The sequence below is a fragment of the Dendropsophus ebraccatus genome, chromosome 2 (assembly GCF_027789765.1).
Source record: "Dendropsophus ebraccatus isolate aDenEbr1 chromosome 2, aDenEbr1.pat, whole genome shotgun sequence".
In the NCBI taxonomy this organism is placed as follows: domain Eukaryota; kingdom Metazoa; phylum Chordata; class Amphibia; order Anura; family Hylidae; genus Dendropsophus; species Dendropsophus ebraccatus.
In genome coordinates this window covers 55,818,613-55,824,789 of record NC_091455.1, presented here as the reverse complement: position 1 = coordinate 55,824,789, position 6,177 = coordinate 55,818,613, and positions in this window count along the sequence as shown.

Genomic DNA, 6,177 nt, shown 5'->3' with positions numbered 1-6,177 from the left:
CATTATAGATTTAAATCCTGCAGGGCATTCAAGGCCCCCCTGCTCACACCAGCATAAGTCTAGGCCCATTTGAAGTTCACCAATGACCATCTGGTTGATCCAGAGGAAGCATAGGAGCAGATGATGTGGTCAGATGAGACCAAAATAGATTTTCTTTGGTATAACACTCACCATGTTTGGAGGAAGAATGATGAATAGAACCCCAAGTACACAATCCCAACCGTTAAGTATGGGGGTGGAAACATTATACTTTGGGGGTGCTTTTATGCAAACAGGACAGGATGACTGCACCATGTTGAAGGAATGATGGATAGGGCTATTTATCACGAGATTTTGTCCAACTACCTGCTTCCTTCAGTAAGAGCATTGAAGATGGGTCGTGGCTGGGTCTTCCAGCATAGCATTGACCCAAAAGATACAGCCATGGCAACTAAGGAGTGGCTCCATAAGAAGCATTTAAAGATCTGGGAGCGGCCTGGCCAGTCTCCAGTCCTGAACTCAATAGAAAATCTTTGTAGGAAGCTGAAAATTAATGTTGCCCAGAACAGCCCCAAAACCTCAAAAATCTGAAGAAAATCCCTGCTGCAGTGTGTACAAACTTGGTCAAGAACTACAGGAAAAGTCTGACCTCAGGAATCGGAAGCAAAGGTTTCTGCCTAGAGATGAGCGAACATGCTCGTCCGAGCTTGGTACTTGTTCGAGTATTAGGGTACTCCATGGTGCCTGTTCTCTAGGTCGGTGCTTCTCAATTCCAGTCCTCAGGCCTCACCAACAGGTCAAGTTTTGAGGATTTCCTTAGTATTGCACAGGTGATATAATTAAACTCAGTGCATCAGGCATTAGCACAGGTGTTCTTTTTATGGGATATCCTTACAACATGACCTGTTAGTGAGGCCTGAGGACTGGAGTTGAGAAGCACTGGTCTAGGTTGTCTAGTGTTGGCCGGGCTGATAACTAACTCCCTCACTGCTCTGAATTGGTGGTCAGGGATCTCAGAGAACACACGGCCATCAAGCCCTGTGGAGCTGTCAGGACGGGACTTGGTCCAGCAGGGGGCTGAGCAGAGATGTACAGTGCTGCTGTCCAGAACAGCCAACAGCAGACAAGGAGCATGGAGGGAGTAGCTGAGTATACCCCTTTAAATGACAGGAGAGGAGAGGTCCAAAGACAAAAATAAGCCCCTTCATTCCTTCATATAAGCTTGCAAAGGCCTAACCCTGTGTGTGTGTGTGTGGGGGGGGGAGGTCTCCATTCAAGCTATGATATTGTTAGTAATCACTTAATAATGTTTCTTTCTTTATTAGAATATCATTAGATCTGGTTACAATACAATGCATTTCTGGCATTGTAGTAATATATATTATATTCAATAGAAAGGTCCCAAGATTTTTTTTCTGTAAAACGAAACCAGTGAGCAGGATTATTTAAACCACCAACAAGAATTAACCAATTCACCCGTACATTCAATACAAATGAAAATCCTGAAATTATTTCTTATAGTGAAGTTAGTGATTGTTCCAAGTGATTTACTGAAATAAATTCTCTGAGGGATTCCAATTTTCAACATGTAGTTATTTTAATATATTCACTTTATACTTTTATATGTGAAATTCAATATTCAGAGCCTTGGGACGCTGGCAGCCAAATCACATCCAAATCATCTATTTTATCTGGATTATATATAAGTTCTCTATCTCCACCTAGTGGCTACATTAGACATTGAAGGAAAATGGGTGTGGTTGTAATTATTTTGATTACAGTTATTAAGCTTTTGCATTAACACCATTCGGTTTTTGGTGTGTGTAAGGGTCATTTTTCTTAGTGTAACATTTGAAGATGCAATAGCGCAACTTACCGGGTTCTTCCATTATTGCTTATTCCATTATCCTGGTTCTGTCCTTTTTTAAAAACTGATAGATGAAATGACCGTAGTCATCACACTTTAACTTAAAGGGGTAATCCCATCTGACAAAGTTGTCATTAGTAGCTGATCACAGGAGGTCCAACTGGTGGGGGCCCCTATATTCTCAAGAACAGGGACCCCAGTCTGCTGTTAATAATGCTTAAAGGGAACCAATCACCTCAAAAATGCATATAAAGCTAAGTACATGTGCTGTTAGAGCACACAGCACACTTCCCACACGTTTTTATAGCCTCCTTGCCTCCCCCGTGTAAGCCACAAAGTCACTTTATAAAACTGGCGCCCTGTATGCAAATTACCTGAGGTAGTCATCGGGGCGGTGTGCGGATAGCAGGTAGTCACAGTCTGCTGGGCGTCTCCTATCGTCTTGGGCGTTCTTCCGCTTTAATCACGCCTCTGTGGGTGTGATTCAAATTGCACAGTACCTGTGACGTCACTCGGGAGCGCACTGTGCCGCCGCGCATGCGCAGTACCGCCACTTCCATTCCGGCGGTACTGCGCCTGTGCAGAATAGCCTCGAACTCCGGCTCACACTGAGTTCGAGGCTATTCTGCACAGGCGCAGTACCGCCGGAATAGAAGCGGCTGTACTGTGCATGCGCAGCGGCGTCACAGCTACTGGGCGATTTGAGTCACGCCCATAGGAGCTTGATTAAAGTGGATGAACGCCCAGGACGATAGGAGACGCCCAGCAGACCGTCAAATATGGAGTCTAAACATACTTAGAACGGAGCCTAATCAACAGCAATTTTGTTTATAGAGTAAGCCCCCATAAGGATGATACTGTTAGTTTATTAGACATGTCATCGCGCATCAGGCAATAAGTGGTTCAGCTAGTTTATTAAACTGCACATGGAGACTGAAAAAGGAGCTGTCCAGCATCTGAGGTACTCGGTATACAGTGTCATCGGAAACAGAAAGGCTTCTGGGATTGAATCCTGACACTATGTTACTATGAATAACGCGGTAAATACATAGAATATATAAGCAGAACCAGTTTCACATAAATCAATTTCAATTCACAGCTTCTGATAAGAAGCCAACATATCCCTTCATGTAAACTTTTTACTACACAAATCAAAGTTTTTCTTATGGGTGATGTCCCCACAAAAAAGTGATTTCCCTGCAGACTTCTGAGAGAGAAGAGGAGATACAGCATATAACCTTTTCATGTTCTTCCTCTGAAAATAAACAATTAAAAGGGGTACACCGGGCAAGGGCTTTTTCTTTTAAATATATATGCTTCCTGAGTGAGCGGGCCTTCAATGTGACAATAGGTCCCAGAAGTGGCCGCACAGCACGATGAAGCTGGTGAGATACCAGAGGGAGGTAAGTGCGCTTACACCACTTACCGTGCGAGATCAGGAACTTAAATAGTTTGGGCAAACCGCAAATGTTTATTTTTTTTCAATCTATTTATGAAATAGGAAAAGGGGGGCAATTTAAACTTTTATTATCGGATTTAATTTTTTATTTAACTGTAATTTTTACAGTAACTTGAAGTTCTATGATGACTGCATGTTTATTACAATTACAATTTGCAAAAATGTTTAATTTGTTCAGAAATAAAAGTACACAAGAAAAATGGGACATATTTAAGAGCATCCTGTGTAAATCGTGTGAACGGCACATACCATATGAGAATAAAAGTAGTAGAAATAAGAGAAATCCAATGTGGTTAACTTCAGCTGTAAGGGGTGCAATAAATGATAAGAAACAAGCATTCAGACAACTAAAACAAGAAGGTAGTGGGGAAGCAATGAGCAACTATAGACAGAAGAATAGAATGTGTAAAAAGCAAATAAAAAGCAAAAATAGCAGCAACAGAAAGAAGGATAGCCACAGAAAGTAAAATGAATCCCAAAATGTTCTTCACCTATATAAACAACAAAAGACTTAAAACTGAAAATGTTGGTCCCCTCAAAAATAATCTGGGTGTAATGGTGGAGGGGGAAGAGGAAAAGGCCAATCTATTAAATACATTCTTCTCTACCGTATTCACAGAGGAGAATCCCATAACAGACGACATGACTAGGGATAATATAAATCCTCCCATAAATCTCACCTGCCTAACACAACAAGAAGTGTGAAGACGCCTTAAAAACATTAAAATCCATAAGTCACCGGACCCAGAAGGTATCCATCCTGGAGTTTTGCAATAATTAAATACTGTGTTAGACAGACCATTATTCCTAATATTTAAAGATTCTATTACGACAGGGATTGTTCCACAGGACTGGCACATAGCTAATGTGGCGCCCATATTCAAGAAGGGGCCAAAGAGTGAACCTGGAAACTACAGGCCCGTAAGTCTAACATCTATAGTAGGTTAAGTACTGGAGGGTATTGTAAGAGATGCTATACTGGTGTATCCTAATGAAAATAATCTTATGACGCAGCACCAGCATGGATTTATGAGGGATCGGTCCTGTCAGACTAGTCTGATCAGCTTCTATGAAGAGGTAAGTTATAGACTGGACCTGGGGGAGGCTGTGGATGTTGTGTATCTGGACTTTTCAAAGGCATTTGATACTGTGCCGCATGAAAGGTTGGTCTACAAAATGAGGATGCTGGGACTCGGGGAAAATGTATGCAAATTTGTAAGTAACTGGTTTTGTGATAGAAAACGAGGGTGGTCATTGATGGAACATATTCAGATTGGGTTGTAGTTACTAGTGGGGTACCACAGGGGTCAGTGTTGGGTCCACTTTTTAATATTTTTATTAATGATCTTGTTGAGGGGCTACAGAGTAGAATCTCCATTTTTGCAGATGATACTAAACTGGGTAAAGTAATCAGTACAGAGGAGGATAATAGCATATTACAGAGGGATTTGGAGAAGCTAGAGGCTTGGGCGGTGAAATGGCAAATGAAGTTTAATGTGGATAAATGTAAGGTTATGCACTTGGGCCGTAGAAATAATAAGTACAGTTATGTGCTAAATAATAAAACACTGGGTAAAACTACTTCCGAAAAGGACCTTTAGTGATCAGTGCCAGACAGCAGCTGCCAAGGCTAATAAAATAATGGGAAGCATCAAAAGAGGCATAGATGCTAAAGAGGAGAACATAGTTTTGCGTCTTTATAAATCCCTAGTCAGACCACACATGGAATACGGTGTACAGTTTAGGGCACCGGTATATAAGAAGGACACAGCTGAACTGGAGCGGGTGCAGAGGAGGGCAACAAAGGTCATTAAGGGAATGGGTGGGTTACAGTACCAAGACAGGTTATCAAGCTTGGGGTTATTTACACTAGAAAAAAAGACATCTTAGGGGCGATCTGATCACAATGTACAAATACATGAATGGACAGTACAGAGATCTTTGTAGTGGTCTTTTTACTCCTAGGTCTGTAACCATGGGGAGCATCCTCTACGTCTAAAGGAAAGAAGATTTCATCATCAGCATCGACGCGGGTTCTTTACTGTACGAGCGGTAAGACTATGGAACTCTCTGGCACATGATGTGGTCATGGCCGATTCATTAAATAAGTTCAAGGGAGGCCTGGATGCTTTTCTTGAACAATATAATATTACAAGTTATGGGCATTAGATTTCCGGTTATACGTTGATCCAGGGATTGTTCTGGTTGGAGTCGGGGGGGGGGGGGGGGGTTCTCCCTGTGATGGGGCAATTGTCATCTGCCTCATGGGGTTTTTTGCCTTCCTGGATACAACACAGTAGGATTTCCCTAGGTTGAACCTGATGGACTCTTGTCTTCTTTCAACCTTATTTACTATGTTCTCTGCAGAGGTTGTTTTAAGGGGGTATTTCATTTGATAGCAAGCTAAAAGGGGTGGTGTCATGAAGCAAAGAAGGTAAAATCTGATGTGTACCGGAGAACAATTTGCATCACTGTGCCACTTTTATTCCCCATGTATCTTTTCACTTCCTGAACGGTGACCCTCATGTTGCCATGCAACAATGCAGACACTTTCCCACAATACCCTTTGCTGCATGTGAAGTGAAAAACAAATGCCAGTACTAATGGGACAGATCATGTGATTATTAAATTAAGCAAGTACAAGGGCAACAGATAATGAAACAAAACTGTACATATGGGGGGGAATAAGTGATTCTGTATCTTTTAAATAATACATTTTAAAAATTGCTTGTACATGGGAAAGATGTTTTCTTTTTATATAATGTATTAGTATGGATCTAGTTTTCATTCTATCACCACCCCTTTAAGGGTCCAACCACTAGGTCCCCCAACGATCCCGAGAACACAGGGACATTGTAACCCTAAATGAACA